At 48.0% G+C, this 18,340-nt stretch overlaps 1 pseudogene; it reads right to left on the bottom strand.

Annotated features, from left to right (window-relative positions):
- Nucleotides 1–2,434: 2,434 nt before the first annotated feature.
- Nucleotides 2,435–2,589, bottom strand: LOC121027931 (uncharacterized; annotated as a pseudogene).
- Between the last annotated feature and the right edge of the window lie 15,751 nt (nucleotides 2,590–18,340).

The raw sequence follows: 18,340 nt of genomic DNA, 5'->3' as shown, positions 1-18,340 counted from the left end.
TTTTGTCGCCTGATTGCTGTGGTTAGGACTTCCAGCACCATGTTGAATAGAAGTGGTGAGAGTAGACGTCCCTGTCTTGTTCCTGACCTTAGTGGGGAAAGCTCTCAGTTTCTCACCATTGAGCATGATGTTAGCTATGGGTTTTTCACATGTGGCTTTATTATGTTGAGGTGTGTTCCCTTTATTTTTTTATTTTTTTATTTTTTTTTTAACGTTTATTTATTTTTGAGACAGAGAGAGACAGAGCATGAACGGGGGAGGGTCAGAGAGAGAGGGAGACACAGAATCCGAAACAGGCCCCAGGCTCTGAGCTTTCAGCACAGAGCCCGACGCGGGGCTCAAACTCACAGACCGCGAGATCATGACCTGAGCCGAAGTCAGACGCTTAACCGACTGGGCCACCCAGGCGCCCCAAGGTGTGTTCCCTTTAAACCTACTTTGTTGAGGGTTTTTATCATGAATGGATGTTGTACACTGTCAAATGCTTTTTCTCCATCTACTGAAATGATCATGTGGTTTTTGTACTTTCTCTTGTTGATGTGATGTTGATTGATTTGCAGATTTTGAACCACCCTTGCATGCCAGGAATAAATCCCACTTGATTATGGTGAATGATTTTTTTTAATGTATTCTTGGATTTGTTTTGCTAATATTTTGTTGAAGATTTTTGTACCTATATTCGTCAGAGATGTTGGCCAGTAGTTCTCTTTTTTTGTAGTGTCTTTATCTGGTTTTAGTATCAGGGTAATGCTGGCCTCATAGAATGAATTTGGAAGCTTTTCTTCCTCCTCTATTTTTTAGAATAGTTTGAGAAGAATAGATATTAACTCTTTAAATATTTGGTAGAATTCACCTGTGTAGCTGTCTGGTCCTGGTCTTTTATTTGTTGGGAGTTTTTTGATTACTGATTCAATTTCAATACTGATGGTTGGTCTGTTCAAATTTTCTATTTCTTCCTGATTCAGCTTTGGGAGGTTATGTTTCTAGGAACTTATCCATTTCTTCCAGGTTGTCCCATTTGTTGGCATATATTTTTCATAATATTCTCTTGTAATCTTTGTATTTCTGTGTTGTCAGTTGTTATTTCTACTCTTTCATTTCTGATTTTGTTTGAGTCCTCTTTCTCTCTCTCTCTCTCTGTCTCTCTCTCTGTCTCTCTGATGAGTGTGGCTAAAGGTTTATCAATTTTGTTGATCTTTTCCAAGAACCAGCTTCTGGTTTCATTGATCTGTTCTATTGTGTTTTGGCTTCTATTTCGTCTATTTCTGCTCTAATCTTTATTCTTTCTTTCCTCTACTGGTTTGGGGTTTTGTTTGTTCTTTTTTTCTAGCTCCCTTAGGTATAAGGTTAAACTGTTTGAGATGTTTCTTGCTTCTTCAGGTAAGCCTGTATTGCTATAAACTTCCCTCTTTGAACAGCTTTTGCTACATCCCAAAGATTCTGGACTGTTGCGTGTTCATTTTTATTTGTCTCTATGTACTTTTTGATTTCCTCTTAGACTCCCTGGTTGACCCATTCCTTGTTTAGTAACATGTTATTTAACCTCCATGTATTTGTGCTCTTTCCAGATTTTTCTTGTGGTTGATTTCTAGTTTCGTAGCATTGTGTTCCGAAAAGATGCATGCTTTGACTTGAATCTTTTTGAATTTGTTGAGGCTTGCTTTGTGGCCTAATATGTGATCCATTCTGGAGAATGTTCCATGCACACTTGGAAAGAATCAGTATTCTGTTTTAGGATGTAATGTTCTGAATATATCTGTTAGACCCATCTGGTCCAGTGTGTCATTCAAAGCCACTGTTGCCTTATTGATTTTCTGTTTGGATGATCTATCCATTGATGTAAGTGAGGTTTTAAAGTCCCCTACTATTATTGTATTACTATTGATTACTTCCTTTGTGTTTGTTATTAACTGCTTTATGTATTTGGGTGCTCTCATATTGGGTGCATAAACATTGACAATTGTTATATCTTCTTCTTGGCATTGTTCCCTTTATGATTATAGAGTGTTCTTCTTGGTCCCTTGTTACAATCTTTGTTTGAAAGTCTATTTTGTCCAATGTAAGTATTGCTACCCCGGCTCTCTTTCCACATCCATTTGCATGATAAATGCTTCTCCATTCCTTCACTTTCAATCTGCAGGTGCCATTAGGCCTGAAATGAGTTTCTTGGAGGCAGGAAATGGATAGATCTTGCTTTCTTATCCATTTCATCATCCTCTGTCTTTTGATTGGAACATTTAGTCCATTTACATTCAGAGTATTTATTGAGAGGTATGTACTTGTTACTCGTTTTATGGTTGTGTTCGTAGTTCTTCTCTGTTCCTTTCTTCTCTTAAGGCAAGCCTTATTCTTTACACAGAGTTGACACCTACTAAACAAGCCCTCTGCCCAGGCTGTGCCCACCAAGTGGGGTTTTCTTCCTTTTTTTGTTTTTTAGGGGAAAGCACGAACGCAGTCCCCCACTACCACAAATTACACAGTCGAGTTTCCCACATTTGGGGAAATCGCAGGGGTCAGCACATCCGGAGTGCAATGGATAAAGCCTCGCCCTGGGAAAACCACCTTCGTGATCATGGTATATTCCCTGCCCACCTGGCGGACAGGCAAAGGGGAAGCTTCTTTTTCTATTTTGTCAGACCAATGAGCCCTTTCCTTTCCGCAAAGGCGTTTTCTACATGCGAAGCCATGGGCCTGCTCAAGAGCGTACTTTTTTTGTAATTTGTACACAGGCATTCCTAAATCTGGGCCTGAGAACCCCCAAGTTAGCAACATCTTTTAACAGTTGTTATTATTCTCTGTCTCCTTCTTCTTTAGTTTTGGAATGCTTAGGAAACACTTGTTACGAGTATGATTTCCTGAGCTCCTGCTATCTGCTAGACCCTATTCTACACCCTGATGGCATATAGCGGGGGAGGGGGAGGGACAGACAAACCCCCTGCCCCTGTGCAGCTTGTGTTCTAGAAGGAGGTCAGTTGGTCTCTGCTGCACTCTGGGGGGGTTGAGAGAATGCCGTCAGCACCCCTCACGCTGGGGCACGTGTACTCGTAGCAACAGCAGAGCTGACTGGCTGTGGCCTGCAGAGTGCTAGGTTCTTGAGAATCATTACCGACAGGGGGGGATTTGAAGTGGTGGACAAACCTTTGGAGCCTAGCACCCTGGGCTTGGAAGTATCTAAGGAGCACTCTGAGGGGGCCAAATCCTGCTGGGGCCGTTAGGTATTCAGTGGGTACGTGAAGTTGGCTTGTGGCCGTTATATGTGACTTCATTCCTTCTCATCAGCATTAATCCTGCCTTTTCCAGTCTGATGATCCACCTCGACTGCAAATTTGGAAGTAAAGTACAATCTGAGCTCCGCTTTCTTGCGATCGCAGGTTAGCACCACACAATGAGTCCCAATTAGCCCCCGTTAGCCTCCCTTTCCTCTGGAGCTGTGTGCTCCCTGTGAGTCTCTGCTCCTGGAGATCTACTCTCCGGATATCTCTAACCCTTATCTGGACATGTCTAAAACCTGTTATCCCGGGGGGCTCAAGGCCCTCATCTGGTCGGGCCCTCGATGGCCTCAGTTTTTTCAAAGGCTGGTTCCTCTCAGGGTCTCTGTCACTACACATCTGCAGGGCGGGACGCCCAGAGTGAGTTCAGGGGAGCACTTCTTGTTTCTTTCTTTAAATTAGGGAAGATGGAAGTGTCAGCGGCACGAGGAGAATTTATCAGACCCCCTGTGTCTGGTAGGATGAGATTCCTCGCGATCTCCCCTGGATCTTGCTCCTGTGCCCGCCAGCGCGGTCACATGTGTCCTCGGAAGACTGGCTGAGCCTCCGAGCCCGAGGGCAGAGCCACGTTCTCGTGGACAAGCAGCAGAAAAGCGACGCTTTGGCAGCAGACGGCCGTCTGCCGGGACCCCACGTGCCCCTGGGTTCCTCCCTCCGCCGGTGTCCCACCCTTATGCTCTCTTTCCAGATCTCACTCGCGCATGTCACGTGGCTTCTGGCCTAAGGGTGACCTTGAGCCCGTGTTTGTCTGCTCCTGCGTTGATCCGTCTGGCACCTAGTGTGGTTCCTGCCCCAGAGGGCCTGTGCCTGGCTGCTTCTTGGGGCGGCTCGCTGTCCTTTCAAACCCCGACCTTTGCCCCCCGTGAGCGAGCCCAGCACGCAGCCTGTGACACTGCTCAGGAACCCGGCCATCCGTTCCCTACCTCTGGTTCTATGCCCTGGAGCCCAGGCCACGGTCTCATTTCCCTTTCTCTTTTCGTCATCTCCGTGACCGTCTCTACCCTCATTTTGTGCACTTCCACGCACGTGTTCTCGTCTTCACACGTGGTCGCCCTCTCCTCCCCTTCTGTTGCTGCCGTCCCTTTCCATCCTCCAAGGCTCACGGCACCTCCGAGTCGCATGTGTCTTCCTGAGCTAAAATTCCAAGGTCATTGTTTTCAGATCCAACCCTGTACCCTGGAGCGTATGTGGACTTCCAAGACTGCAAATTTTACTCCCCCTGGTTATTTTGTTCCTGGGAATTATGGCATTTCCTCCAGGTTTCCTGTTGCTTCCATTTCTTTGATTTCATCGAGCTCTATAATTATGCTGCCTGCCTTAGTGCTTTGTTTAAAACAGTTTTGGTCTAGGGGCGCCTGGGTGGCTCAGTCGGTTAAGCGTCTGATTTCGGCTCAGGTCACCATCGTGTGGTTCCGGGGTTCGAGCCCCGCGTTGGGCTCTGTGCTGACAGCGCAGAGCCTTGGATTCTGTGTCTCCTGCTCTCTCTGCCCCTCCCCTGCTCGCGCTCTGTCTCTGTCTCTCAAAAAAATGAATAAACGTGAAAACAAATTTTTTGCACGCAGTTTTGGTCTAAAAGATGACAGAAATTTAACTTTGATCAGCTCAAGCAATAGAGAGACTCTGTGGACTCATAACCCAAACCAGAGGGGGAACAAATAGGATTGGGCATCACTGGCCAGTAGGACTGGAGGCTCTCGAGGCACTTCTTGTCCCTCTTTCCTGCTTGCGGCAAGGCAGCTTTGTCTCCTCAGGTGGCTTTCCTCTCAAGGCTGGAAGCCCGGATGCCAGTCATTCTAGGCACACGTGTGCCCAGCTCTGCCATCAGACAGGACAGGGCTTGCTTCTTGGTTCAAAATCCCTTGAAGCGCCAGATGGTCGTCTTGGGTGAATATGTCATTGCTGAGACCCATCACTAGCCAAGGTTAAATACAAGGTCAGATGGCTCTGACCATCCCACATCTGTCCACCTTGCGGGAATAGGATATAAGAATCCAGAAAGTGCTTCCCTCTCACCTGGGCTCCATTCCTCACCAGTTGGGGTACAGTTGCTGAGTCAGAGGGGTCTTGTCCTCCTGAGTCCGATTGGATGGTTAGCAGAATTCTGACTTTAGAATATTATTGTTTCGTTCATATAAGCTTTTCATGAAATGTCCTGTGGGAACACCTAAAAGGCCACAGAACTGGGTCTTTTGTTTTTTATGTTTATTTATTTTTGAGAGAGAGAGAGAAAGAGTGCAAGTGGGGGAGGGGCAGAGAGAGAGGGAGACACAGAGTCCGAAACAAGCTCCAGGCTCTGAGCTGTCAGCACACAGCCCCACCTGGGACTCGAACCCACAAACTGTGAGATCATGACCCCAGGATGATATAATACAAATAAAAGCTGATATGTAAAATAGCTGTAATATATAGATATATGTGATCTATATATTATACCTGCAGCTATTATGTAATAATTTCTTGTTTTTAGTGTTTGTTTATTTTTGAGAGAGAGAGTTTGAGCAGGGACTGGAAGAGGACCGTCAAATGAGAATTCTCACATTGAGTTTATTACCTCTGCACCAAACTCTAACCATGGAGGGCTACCAACACTTTACTGATTGGGAACAGTGACGTCGGTGGGCTTGCGACAAACAGAGCAAAGTTCCTGCTTATGTTCATCAGCAAAATCGTCCTAAGTCACGGCACTCTATGATTCGTAATGTATTGTTTGCGATACATTCCCTGCAACTGTTTCACAAAGCTGTGGTTGAAAACTACACCTACCTGTAAGGATGAAGATAATTACACATTAAATTTGTATAATACGAAAATGTGTAAATTAGGTCTAGTGTTATCAGACCCATTTAAAAAATTTATAAATGAGGAGGCTGACTGGCAAATGCTTTTATTAGAGCCTGCTGTAGGCGATGAGGGCATGATTAAGAAAAGCAGACCAATGAGACAGTGGGATTAACAAGTGCAAATTAATGACAGATTGGATATAGGTACGGAGGACGAGAAAGTATTTAAAAAAATGACTCTGAGGTTTGTCATGAGTCTGGGCTTCTTAAAGTGGTTGCTTTTGACCTGCTGGGAAAACTGTAGATAAATATTCATTTTAGCATGGAGAGCAGAAAGGTTATGAGTTCAGTTTGCAACTGGTTAAAGTAATGCATTTCAAATTAACGAACTTCCCCGCTCATCTTGTTAGAATGTAAATGGATTTGGCAGTTTGGGGCAAGTCCCAAGTTTCTGCAGTTCCAGGAAGTTCCCAGGGATCCTGGTGTGACTGGTTTGGGGACCAAACTTTGACTAGCAAAGTGTTAAAGGTGACGAATGAATTTTCCAGTATAGATTTCTTTTGAAAGATAAAGGGAGGGTCCTGACAGGAAGACTTTTTATGCATTTGGGAGGAAGCTGTCTACTGGTCTCCTCTAGAAGCAGGGGAGCAAAGGACTGGAATCTTGAAGGGATCCTCAATGCAGAGAAGGGGAGGATCCAGGGCAATCAAGGAGAAAGAATAAAAAGGAGAGCCAGGAGAAATTAGTGCCATCAAGGAATCCTGTGGAACACTGAGTTTCAAGGAAGAAGTCAGTGAAATTCCAGATGTAACTAATTTATCACACTATCTTTCCTGGCCCCCTTTCACTGCTTTGTCTGTTCTATTTTTTTCAATGCTCTTGTGGCTGGAATAGGAGAATGGTTATTGGATTGTCTGCCCAAAGCTTTCCCCACCCCTTTTGCTAGGAAGGCCTCCCCTTATTAGTAAGACAGCCCTAAGAGCTGCCATGTTTTTACATGACCCCACACCCTCTCCCTACAGCTGATTGGCCCAGGCATGGGCACCTGACCCCATTTGAGCCAATTGTAGTTCTTCTCTGGGATTATTCAAAATAGGACATGCTGGAGGCAAAAGGTGTTAAATACAAAATCCGCTAGTGGTTGCCAGCCATGTTAGGAACCAACACAGAAAAAAATCAAAGACAGGTGATGGAAGAGAGCCCTGGCAGTGTTCCAGTCTCTTCCAGCTGTTTCCAAACCCAGCTCCCTCCAGCCCTTCCTTTCCCAGGATTTGTTTATTCAGTACTCCTTTCTGTGACCCAGACAATCCCTCTATTGCCCAAGTTAGTTTGAGTCACTTGCCACAGAATCCTGACTAATACCCAGCAAACCTTTTCCTGACACATTTCCTCTTCTACGCCCCTTCCCCTGGGCCTCTGCACACTGTTGACTGTAGCCCTCCCCAGATGGTCACACAAGATGACAACAGGCCAGAACCGGCTGCTGGACAAGGCCCATAAACCCCAGTGTTGGTCTTGGTGGATGTTAATGTGTCACTGCACACCATTGTACCAGAACTATGTGTTCATGGCAACAGCTGAACAGAGCCCTCGAAAGCCTAATCTTTAGCATACTGGGGCCTCCCCTGGCAGATTGTTAAGACCCTGGGGGCAGAGCTTAATGTGCATAACTATTTGCAATGCACAATTTCCTTTTCACACATTTAGACCGAATTAAATTCGTTTTGGAATTCTCAAAGTTACTGCCTACCGACTTCTCTACCCATCCCACCCCCCAACCTTACTTTCCGTTATAGGCGCATTTCCCCAGAACTGAAAGCTACTCCCATCTCTAACTCCCAGAGGCCTCAGATCCCTGGAGAGGTCCTAGCCCTCCACAGTGTGTTAGGATTAGTTAACTCCTTACTTCACATAAGTTCCATAGGACTCCTTACCTGCTGGGAAATTAGTGAAAACAAATACAAACAAAATCTGCTATTCTGCAAAAAGGCAAATATCTTTTATTTATTTATTTATTTATTTATTTAAAAAAATTTTTTTTTCAACATTTATTTATTTTTGGGACAGAGAGAGACAGAGCATGAACGGGGGAGGGGCAGAGGGAGAGGGAGACACAGAATCGGAAACAGGCTCCAGGCTCTGAGCCATCAGCCCAGAGCCTGACGCGGGGCTCGAACTCACGGACCACGAGATCGTGACCTGGCTGAAGTCGGACACTCAACCGACTGCGCCACCCAGGCGCCCCAAAAGGCAAATATCTTAAGTACTCCCATTCCCTCCTCTACCTCCAACACACACACACACACACACACACACACACACACACACACACAGGTCCTGGCTGAGAGTAAAAAGCCCACCTCCAACCACCCCTCTGTAGACAGAAATGCTGGCATTCGTAAGCTGTCACTCCGAGGAAGACAGCAGCTGTGTTATTCTATGATTTATGGAACAGATTTGCATTTCCTTGCCTTTGAAGCTTGCCTATAATCTGCCACATAAATATTTGAAAGACAGGATGGTGGAAACAGACCTAAGCAGCTTAATCCAACACTGGGCAGGTAGAGGACTTGGGCTGGTGTTCGTTTCAAATGCCCCAGTGCCCCAGGGCCTGTGTGTGTGTGTGTGTGTGTGTGTGTGTGTGTGTGTACAAAATTGAAATTCAATGTTTAAACCCGATCCTACAGTCAAAATCCCACTTGAAGGAAAGCCAGGAGATGCCTGTCAGAAGACAGGTTTCATTTCATGTCTTGTCTCCTGGGCCAAAAGCCCAGCTGGCTTCCTTAAACTCTGTTCCAGGAAGTGGGGAGCAGAGAGGGGAAAATGTCTCGGCCAACTAGAAGCCCCACCTGTACAAATGGGGTGATCTGGGCTCTGCCCTGCCCCGCAGCAGCCCTGAGGCCCAGGCCGTGGAGAGGCAGTTCTGCCGAGCTGGAGGAATACTCATCTCCCTGATACTAGTCAGAGCTTTGGCCGTCCCAGCAAACCAGAGGCCCCAGGGGGAGAGCAAGGAAGCCCCCGATTGTCCGTGCGTCCACAGCATTTCCCCAAATGTGGCACAGAGCGCGCTTTCTGGAGTTGTTACAGGTTCCTATGGGGGGGCCATCGTCACAGCACATAGCCTATTAAAAGCTGTCTAGGTTTTGCGGTAAAAACAACAATCTAAGTGTGCCTCACCTAATTGAGCAGAAAATAGGCACTTTTGTGTTTCACGGTACTCCTGTTACTACGCGATAGAATAAGGAGAAAATGGAAGTGGGGCCGTAATCTGATTCCATACATATGTGCTGGTTCCCCTATGTGTGCTAGAAGAGACAGCGCCACAGGTGGTCCTCATCCTCAAGACCAACCAGGGGGGGACCGCTCACGGCGACGCTCCTCATACGATGCCGTGCAAGTTTGGGAGGAGGGGGCGTGGGGACTGATGGAAGAGGTGTTCCGATCTAAAAGGACCTTTCATAAAACTCTGAAGGGGGGAGGGCAGAAGACCCAGTGAACAGAGACCTCGACTGAGAATCAGGAGACATGGGGAGCCCTGGCCTGCCGTGGGTTCTGTGGCCCACGTCCGGCGCTCACCGACTTTGTCTCTCTGGACCTCTGTTTTCTCATCTGCAAAATGAGCTAGTTGAGCTCGACCTCTACGCTCCCTTTGAAACTACCATTCTATAGCAGGCTGCAGAAAGAGCCAAGATTTAGATACGTCTGATGGTGGAGGGACCTCTTCTGCCACCCCTTCCCACCTGGATCTCGGAAGCCCCAGGGGAGAAACCCCACCGCGCCCACAGCTAGGGTTGCCTGCAGACTCTGGACAGGGAGAGGAGGGAGGTGGGGAGATTGGTGGCAAAATCCAAATGTGGAGCCCCCAGGACCTGGCTTACCCTTAGGTAGAAAGGACTCAGCAGCACATCTCCAAGTCAGAAGGAAGCAGGGGTCCCGGCTAGTGTGGTAGCTAGTCGCCAGCAGACGGCTGGGGTGTCTTACCAAACTCCCAGCCCCCCAGATGCCGGGCACCCCTGCTCTAGGGCCCTGTGGTGTTGTCACACTGGACAGCAGCCTGCCTCAAGCAGCCTGCCAGGAGCCAGAGGTCCAGGAAAGCCATGCAGTTTGCAGACATGGGCGAGACGTCCTCGGGGACGTCCAGGAGGCTGTGGGCGTGAAAAAAACACTGAGCAGGTTGGTGTCCTGGGGTAGCGAGCCAGGGACAGGGAACTGGTATGGATCTGGAGTCATCCGGGCACCTGTGAGCCTACTCTCGTTTCACAGGAGCTTCAGAGAAAACCAAGACTTCAGATGGGTCTAGTGGCCACATCTTAGGGAAATGGCAGAGAAGCACTTCCCTTCTGGAAGCAGAAGGGAAGAGCCCAGCCTCCAGAGGAAGCCCCCTGAGCACGTACCAGGTGTCACTGCTGACAGAGGAAGGAGGACGGAGACCCCACCGCTCTCTGGCCTGGCCAGGCTGGGATACGCATGACTGGCTTGAACCTGGCAGGAGCGGGGAAAAATCCTGGGAGAGGTTTTGGCTGTCAGCAAGGGGAGGCGAGAAGGGGGATGACCAGTCTCAAAAATGGAAGAAGGTTTGAGGACCCAGGTCATCCATCGATGCTTGTGTCCACCCGGCAGCTAGGTTCTAGCAAGGGGGACAGAGGGGGATGGCTGTTGCCAACAGTCCCGAACACCAGCCCCTGCCTTCTCAGGCACTGCCCAGCCGTTGGCCCAGCCTGCCACAATGCTGGGGAGACCGGAGAGAAGACACAGAGAAAGTAGTTCCGTGGTTACCTCGCACCTGTCTTTTTATACCCCCCCGGTAGGCGTGGCAGAGGCAACGTCTGCTGACCTAAACTAGGCAGTGCCCAAAGCCTTGGACCCCGTTGGCACGTTCTGCATCAAAACCGTGGCAGTGTTCCGTCTCTTCACGAAGCCGAGCCCACAGCCGAGCCCGTTGTCCTATGGACTCAGCAGCTGTGCCTCTGACCTGGGTGGGGCTGCATGTCTGGGCAGGAGAGGCTCCAGGAAGCTAGGGTGACTGCCAGTGATCTGTTTCCAGCCTGGGGCAGGAGATGGGCTAGGTTCCAGGAGCCACTTTTGATCTGTCATTAGCACAGACTTTGCTCTAGCAGCACAGCCACCTCATTCCTGCCTCTGTGCCTTTGCACTGGCTGGTCCCTCTGCCTGAAATATCCTCCCCCTTCATCTTCACTTGGCTTGTGGTCCGTGCTGCATCAAATGTTCCCTTCTCGGGGCACCTGGGTGGCTCAGTCAGTCGAGCGTCCATCTTTGGCTCAGGTCATGATCTCATGGTTTGTGGGTTCAAGCCCCGCGTCAGGCTCTGTGCTGATGGCTCAGAGCCTGGAGCCTGCTTCGGATTCTGTGTCTCCCTCTCTGCCCCTCCCCTGCTCGTGCTGTGTCTTTCTCTCTCTCCTTCAAAAATAAATAAGCATTACAATTTTTTTTTAAATAAATAACAACAATCTATAGTTATCTTGTTTATCTGTTTCCACGTTCGTTGTCTCTTTCCCCACCGAGATGTTAGTTCCTTTAGAGGCCCAGCCTCTGTGTCTTGTTCTCCACTGTCCACAGCTTTTAGCACAATGCCTAAAGCAGGGTGGGTTCTTAGGAAGGATCTGTTGAATGAATAGATAAATGAATGGATACCGTTGCAGCAAGCAGTGTGGTTGCTTATTCAGGATAAGCTTGACCCCATGCTTTTCCGTTTGTAACAGAACCCCAAATTTTGTTGGGCAACCTGTCCCACTCCTGACCGCGTGCTTTACTGGGCCATTCATGGAATTCCCTTTCCCTGGGCTAGTAATTGGTTGCAGAAAGGACACACAACGTGATTGTGCCCGGAACCATGAGCGTAAGTCTACTGGGTCAGAGAAGGGAGTTCTGAAAGAGTGTTTCCCTTCATGAAAAGAGAAGCAGACATCGCCTTTTGATCTGGATACAATGCCTCGTACAGCTGGAGAAACTGAGTCATCTGTGACATTACTGAGGAACAATCCTTGTTATGGGGCATAGTAAGTTTCGTCATTAAGCCGTTATGAATTGCATCTTTTGTTACTTGCAGCCGAAGGCATCTGAACCACAGAGACGACAGCATTTGCTGTCCCGCGGTCTGGTGGCTGCCACTAGGACTAAGACTGGCAGATCCTGACAATCCAGAGTGCACCCGCTACAACAGAAGGGGGGCGGAGGGGGCCGAGAACCGGTGCCCAGAAGCAGGGGACTAGGCGGGTAAATGAGCAGTGTCACAAAGGAGGTGGTATCTGAGGCTTGAACAGAAGGCAGGAGTCGTCCAGACAGACCCACTGGTCAGGAGTCTCTCCGGCAGCGGGAACAACATCCCACGTTCCAGAGAACTGAAAGGGTAAGCAGGATGGCCCCGTAGGGGCCCTGGATGCTCCAGGCACTGAGCTAAGTGATTTAACATACAGGTCTCCCCTCTAATCCTCATGATATGAGAGCAAGTAAATACTGTTTTCCCATTTTTTTTTTAAACACGGAAACTGGGGCTCCAAAGAGCTGTGACTTGCCCAAGGTCATGCAGCCAGAACGTGGTAGAGTCAGGCTTTGAACACAGACCGTCAGGCTCCAGAGTCTATAATTTCTCTACCACCCCACTACTCCTATGGAAGTAGACTCTGTCCGGGAAGAAGACACTTGTAGACTGACCTGCACATAGAAGACAGCTTGGCTCCGTGAGCAAGAGAGAGAAGCGTGTGAGCAGACGCTTAGGAGGCCGTGTGCTCTGGGTGAGGTTGGGTGGCTGATGGAGACGGGGGCCGACGAGAGAGAATGTAGGTGGCCCGAAAATACCAACCTCTCTGGTGCTGTGTTTATTTTAAACCGAATGACTGCCATCTCTTAACCGTTTCCCTTGACATGACTCTTACGGCTAAATATTATCCTAAAAATGTATCAGCCCACAAATTTTTGTTAACCGGCCTGCTAGGAATGCTATACAGATGGCAAAATAAATAAAACCCGTCTGTAGTTATGCCTGGCCTCCCTGAAATGGTAACTGGCCTGGGGCTCACAGGGACCCGGCTTCGAGAAGACTGCCTTAAATAATGAACAGGGAGCTGAAACGGGCATTCGGTCCCCGGGCACTGCCTGGCACTATAAGTTGGCACCCCAGATCCTTCCGACACCCTTGGTTTGCAAGCTCTGTTTTTCACGAACCAAGGGGTGGGGCAGACACCCATCCCCATAATAAAATAAAGGCACCAGCTAATTTCCCCAGGCTTCGATCTCAGCAGGGAAGGATACAATGTTGCAAGCCAGCAGAAGCCAAGCGAGTGGAGATACAGTAGTTCTGTTTTACATTACATTAAATGTTACTATTTCTGAAGGGAATATGTGTGGAGCGCTGATGTAACCCATAGCAACCAGCTAATAAATTGTAACTTACACTGCCTCAGCTTATTGTAGGGGTGGAGAACAGCAGGGGGAGAAAAAACCAAAAAAAAAAAAAAAAGGCAAATGCTGGCAAAAACACCACGTTTCCCCCCTCTCACTACCTCCTCGACACACATACACACACACACACACACACACACACACACACGCCACAAATACAGGTGTATCAGCGTTCTCTAATCAAATGATTTAAGGTGAAGTAGAACAATTAGCCGCCAAGCTTTTAGAGTTCTTAGCCTTCGTGTTTATGTATGTGCGATACCTCTTTCAGAGCTCAGAAGGTGCGTTGTAAATGTGGCTGACTGTGGGCCCTGCCCTCCACAAGGATGACCGTCCACATCATTTCACAGCCTTTATTGAGGGTGACAGTCCTCGGCGTCAAGCCCTGCACGCGGAATGGAGCCACTCAGCTCACCTCTTCTCCTTCTGTCTGCAAATAGCTCTGGCCTAATTGCTCCCATACTTCAAATTCACAGCAGGCTGGGGAGCCCTGCTCTTTGCTACACTGAGCTACTCTCTGGCCTCACCCCCCCACCCCCCGGCCCCGGGGGGGTCCTCCCCTCCATTAACTCCTGTTCCCTGAGCCATTCCGTCTTTTACACAGTCAGTCCCTCCGAAACGTGGGCATTGGATTTGGATTTACAGGAATTATTCATGGGGCACTTTGTGGCCTTGAGACAGTCTGTTCATCTGTTTGGGCTGATTAACTGGGTACAGCCCCTGTCTGTCTGTGTGAGCCAGGCCAGACTTGATGAAATTCCTCCCTATTCTGAGATGCCCAGCACTCAGCTGTCTGGAAGGAAATGACCAATGCCTGTGCCACCTGAGTCTGTGTCCCTGGGTAATTCTCCTTCTGTCTAGCCACGTCTGCCTGTGTGCAGAGGAGGGGAGTCAGGGGTGCACCCAGGCTCGGATTGAAAGGGCTCTCCTTGGGGCGCCTGGGTGGCGCAGTCGGTTAAGCGTCCGACTTCAGCCAGGTCACGATCTCGCGGTCCGTGAGTTCGAGCCCCGCGTCAGGCTCTGGGCTGATGGCTCGGAGCCTGGAGCCTGTTTCCGATGCTGTGTCTCCCTCTCTCTCTGCCCCTCCCCCGTTCATGCTCTGTTTCTCTCTGTCCCAAAAATAAATAAAAAACGTTGAAAAAAAAATTTTTTTAAAAGAAAGGGCTCTCCTTGCCTCCTCCCCTAAGAGCCAGCACAGGCCACGGAGATGCATGGGGATTGGAACCAGGCATTCTGGACCAAGAACCTCCTTGGGCACTCACTGGCTGAGTGTCATTTGGAAAACTCAGGTGGCTTCTGGGGACTTAATTTCCTTACCTGCAATGTGAGGCCACTAAGAGTATACGTTATTGGCTACCTTAATGAAAATCCCAGCTGACGGTGCTTTAAAGAGGAGGAAATCTATTTTCTCACGTAATTGATAGGGCAGGTTGGAGACTTGGCTTCCCCTTCCCTGTGACTCTCTCCTGGGTGGGACCCTTTCATCCCCATGGTCCTTACACCAGAGCAAATCTCTCCAGTGCCATACTGGTTAGGCTGTGCTGTAATGTGTGTGTTTGTCCACTCACTGGATCCAATCCCCTCTCTCATCTCAGAAAGCCCCTGCCTGGTATGTGGTCAGGATGAATGGACAGGTGAACAAATGAGTGAATGATTCTAAGCTTCTTATGGACGGAAAAGGAAATTTGGGGAAAAAGAAAAAGCCATAATATGTGCAGGAATGCTCTGTCAACTGTAAGATGCTACAGAAACATTAAGAAAATTATGCTCATTGGGGCGCCTGGGTGGCTCAGTCCATTAAGCGTCCAGCTCTTGATTTCGGCTCAGGTCATGATCTCGCAGTTTGTGAGTTCGAGCTCTGCATCGGGCTCTGTGCTGACGGTGGAGCCCCCTTGAGATTCTCTCTTCCTCTCTCTCTGTCCCTCCTTCTCTCTCTCTCTCAAAATAAGTAAATAAATAAATAACTTTTTTAACAGTCGTGATTATTAATTATTACAATCATTAAGCTTCCTGCTATAGGAACAGCCTCTTGGATGCCAGTATGAGTTCCAACGCCCACCATGCTGGCAGTGGGAGTTTGTGATGGGACAGGGGAAGAAAGATGTTTTTTCTCAGAGAAGTTGATGGCTTTTGGCCCTTAAAAAAAAACAAAGAGGGGCGCCTGGGTGGCACAGTCGGTTAAGCGTCCGACTTCAGCCAGGTCACGATCTCGAGGTCCGTGAGTTCGAGCCCTGCGTCAGGCTCTGGGCTGATGGCTCAGAGCCTGGAGCCTGTTTCCGATTCTGTGTCTCCCTCTCTCTCTGCCCCTCCCCCGTTCATGCTCTGTCTGTCTCTGTCCCAAAAATAAAAATAAAATAAAATAAAATAAAATAATAAAAAAAAAAGAAACAAACAGGGAAAACCACCGATAGTGTAACTATTAATTATAAAGGTCAAAAGGTGTCTTCACGATGGAGAGATCCGATGGACATTCCTTTAACCAAATAATTAATGAAACTTGGCATCACGAACAATGAGGCGACTGACCTTATAGATTCTTGACATGTGCAGTGGGAGGTGCACAATTCACCCGTGTAGTACTCGTCTCTCAAACAGTTTGAATATAATCACAAGGAAACAACCAGCAAATCCCAGAACATCCAACAGGACAGCCAGCTGAACTCCTTAATACTGTCAGGGTCATTAAGACAAAGAAGTCAAGGGGCGCCTGGGTGGCGCAGTGGGTTAAGCGTCCGACTTCAGCCAGGTCACGATCTCGTGGTCCGTGGGTTCGAGTCCCGCGTCGGGCTCTGGGCTGATGGCTCAGAGCCTGGAGCCTGTTTCCGATTCTGTGTCTCCCTCTCTCTCTGCCCCTCCCCCGTTCATGCTCTGTCTCTCTCTGTCCCAAGGATAAATAAAAAACGTTGAAAAAAAAAATTAAAAAAAAAAAGACAAAGAAGTCAAGGGGTGCCTGGGTGGCTCAGTCGGTTAAGCGTCCGTCCGACTCATGGTTTCGGCTCAGGTCATGATCTCACAGTTTGTGAGTTAGAGCCCTGCGTGTGGCTTTGAGCTGACAGCTTCGAGCCTGCTTGAGATTCTCTCTCTCTCTCTCTCTCTCTCTCTCTCTCCTCTCTCTGCCCCTCCCCCACTCACAATTTCTCTCAAAATAAATAAAATAAACTTAAAAAAAGAAGTCAAAGGCAGCGGACGCTTTTAGATTAATGGAGACTAAGAAGATAGAGCAACCAAATTGCAACGAGTGAATTTGATTGGATCCTGGATTATAAAAATGCTACAAAAACATATTTTTAGATAATTGGACTACAAATTGGATAATACTGTTGCATCAGTGTTAAATTTCTTCAGTGTGATGATGTTATTTTAGGAGTGTGTCTTTATTCTTGGTAGTTACATAGTGAAATGTGGTGATGTCTGTAACTTACTTGGAAATGGTTTAGAAGAAAATACACACACACACACACACAAATATACTCCTGTATACACACACGTGACTCAGAGACATATATACAGAGAGAGAAAACGCAAATGTGGCAAAATGCTAACTAGTGAATCTAGGGGAGGGGCACATAGCCATTCACTGCACTGTTCTTTCAAGTTTCCTGTAGCTTTGAACTTTTTCACTATAAAATATTAGGGGAGAAGACATTAGCGGATAGCATGAAAATTTACTCCCTTAGACACTCTTCCAGTTAGATATTTACATTTTGTCCATTTGGATTCTCTCCATGTTTATTATTATGCATTTGCCTTTGGACTTCCCTTTCCTAGGCTAAATTAGAAAAATCAGGGTCACGGGCACCTGGGTGACTCAGTCGGTTAAGTGTCGGACTTCGGCTCAGGTCGTGATCTCACGGTTTGTGAATTTGAGTCCAGCATCAGGCTCTGTGCTGACAGCTCAGAGCCTGGAGCCTTCTTTGGATTCTGTGTCTCCCTGGCTCTCTGCCCCTCCCCTGCTCGCACTCTGTCTCTCTCTCCCTCAAAATAAATAAACATTAAAAAAAGAAGAAAAAAAAAGAAAATCGGGGTAACATATTAGAGTCCACATATTTGTAAAGATGCATGCTGCTTTCAAAAACATTAACTGGGCTCCTGCTGTGGATTCCTACTGTGTCTCTTTCTCTATCTCTCTGTCTCTGTCTCTGTCTCTCTCCTTTTCCCTCTTCTCCCTCATCTCCCCACCAGTGATCTCAAATGCTCCAGGCATTTAAGTGACCTTGGTCCCCGCAGTCAGGGCCCCGCGTATCCTAGATAAGACTTCCTTTGAGGGGCACCTGGGTGGCTCAGTTGGTTGGGCGACCAACTTTGGCTCAGGTCATGATCTCACAGTTCGTGAGTTCAAGCCCCGTGTTGGGCTCTGTGCTGACAGCTCAGAGCCTGGAGCCTGCTTTGGATTTTGTGTCTCCCCTCTCTCTGCCCCTCCCCTGCTCACGCTCTGTGTCTCTCTGTCTTTCAATAATAAATGAACGTTAAAAATTAAAAAAAAAAAAAAAAAAAAAAGACTTCCTTTGAGGAGAAACAAGGAAAATGTCCCAGCCCCCAACCCCCACCTCCCATAAGCACACACCTGAGACTTTGACAAAAAAGGATGGCAGGATTAAATTTTAGCTTTAGTTTATCAAGTCCTTAATAGAGGTGGCATTGGGGGCAGGGTCTTGATGGAGGAGGGGTTCAGAATTGTGGAAGGCTTGGTCCGGCCCTGGCCGCCAAAATGTAGATCAGGCCGAGCCCAGGATGCTAGGCCATCTGGCAGAGTTTCTAGAAAGGGTAGGTTCCTGCTGCTTACTGTCCCTGAAGCCAGAAAGGCCAGCCTGTCCCATTGACCATTGGCAAGTGGCCCTTTGTCCTCCTGTGTATCCAGCCCTGGCTGTGCTC

This window comes from Herpailurus yagouaroundi, unplaced genomic scaffold, assembly GCF_014898765.1.
Source record: "Herpailurus yagouaroundi ecotype Mexico unplaced genomic scaffold, PumYag 77, whole genome shotgun sequence".
Classification (NCBI taxonomy): Eukaryota; Metazoa; Chordata; class Mammalia; order Carnivora; family Felidae; genus Herpailurus; species Herpailurus yagouaroundi.
This window is presented reverse-complemented; position numbering and strand designations above follow the sequence as displayed.